Source organism: Pongo abelii, chromosome 8, assembly GCF_028885655.2.
Source record: "Pongo abelii isolate AG06213 chromosome 8, NHGRI_mPonAbe1-v2.0_pri, whole genome shotgun sequence".
NCBI classification, from domain to species: Eukaryota; Metazoa; Chordata; class Mammalia; order Primates; family Hominidae; genus Pongo; species Pongo abelii.
Window position 1 is genome coordinate 123,465,600 of NC_071993.2, and position 1,970 is coordinate 123,467,569.

A 1,970-nucleotide genomic window follows, 5' to 3' on the forward strand; every position below is an offset into this window, starting at 1 on the left:
CATCCCAAATAGTCATACAGCCTCTCCTTGAACATTGCCTATGACATTGGATTTATTACCTTTCTACTTGGTTCATAAATTTTACCTTCTATCTGGCTTTAGAGTTCTTTATTTATTAATGTATGCCATACAACTTCTACTAGACTGTAGTCTCCCTGAGGGAGGAATCTATATTTAAACCCCTAAAGCCCTGTTTACAACCAGTGATATCCCTATGAAAATATTACTGAAATAATAAGTTCTAGTTTGGGAACTAGGGTGGGACTTCCTCCTTTAAGGTGAAGCTTACAATCTTTGGCTCCTTGTTATTGCTTTCATTATCCCTTTCACAATGTGGGAAAGAGCTGATCTGTTTCTGTCATTTCAAAATAACTGGTATTCATGACACGGCAAGGTCTCAGATTTTACTGGACATAACTCATCCCTTTACTCATCAAGACACACTGATTCTTTAGTTAATTTAGTTGCAGTTCAAGTCAGTCTCTATTCCTAAAATTGCCTAAGGATATCCTACTCCAAGAGAGGAGCTTCTTTCTGGGTGGTTCCAAGAGTTGCCACCTGACTATGATGAACACTAAGACAGCACAGGTCACAGGAAATAATCCCACTTTCGGGTAGTTTCATGGTTATGGCATCAGCCTCATTGTGAGGTAGGAAGCCAAAATGGCCAATTTCTTTTTCTCAGAAAAGCTTACTTGAATATCTATGAAAGATATCCTGAAAATTTAAAGCACAGACTGTTTCACAACCACAAAGGACTATATACCACCAATTTTGACTTCCTCACTTTGTAGACAAGGGAGTCAAAACTCAGAGTGTTTGTCCTAAGCCAGGCATGGTGGCATGTGCCTGTAGTCTCAGCTACTCAGGAGGCTGAGGCGGGAGGACCTGTGAACAATGTCTGTGATGCCTCATTGGGAAGAGAGAAGCCTGGGACAGTAATGATGTTTCAGGCAAAAGAGGAAGTTCTGAGTGTGGATGTTGACAGTGAGTCTGACAGGAGGGAATGAATGAGGGAGACACCATTGAAGGAGGATCAGCAGGGCCTGGCTCCACTCATAGAATGAGGGTGGCAGGGACCTTAAGGGTATCAGAAATGATGTGAATGTTTCCAGCTCATGACTCAAATAATAGCAGTTCTAATGACAGGAACAGGGAAGGCATGAAGAAGAGCTCTTTGGAGTTCAGGGGTTCAGGTCCAGACTGGGCAACATAGTGAGACTCTGTCTGTTAAAGATAAATTTTAAAAAATAGTGTATTGCCCTACATCATGGGAGTACTGGAAGTATCAGAAGTGGAGACCAAAACCCCTTATTTCTCTTTATCTCTATCTCCAAAGAGCTCTTTTCTTATGCCACTCTCCTTAGATGTCAAATTGGATTGTGTTTTCTAGGTCATGTCCTGTCATGTAAAATTTAAATATTAAAATCTGCCAGAGGGAAATAAGTGCTTTTAAAGGTATTTTATGATTTATCATGTAAAGAACTTAAGGATATGTATTAAATAAACCTGAAATAACAGGTCATTCTATTTCAGCCCTCTCTTGTGAAAAGAGAAAACCTAGTTGTCTTCAAATTATCCTGTATTAGTCCATTCCCACACTGCTATAAAGAACTACCTAAGACTGGGTAATTAATGAAGAAACTAGGTTTAATTGACTCACAGTTCCACAGGTTGTACAGGAAGCATGGCTGGGGAGGCCTCAGGAAACTTAAAATCATGTCGGGAGGACAAAGTGGAAACAAGCACATACATCTTCACATGCAACAAGAGAGAGAAAGCAAAGGCAGAAGTGCTACACAATTTAGACAGCTAGATCTCGTGAGAACTCACTCACTATCAGAGTGAGCAAGGAGGAAATCGGCCCCATGATCCAATCACCTCCCACCAGGTCCCTCCTCCAACACTGAGGATCATGATTCAACATGAGATTTGAAAGGGGACACACAGCTAAAGCATATCATACCCTC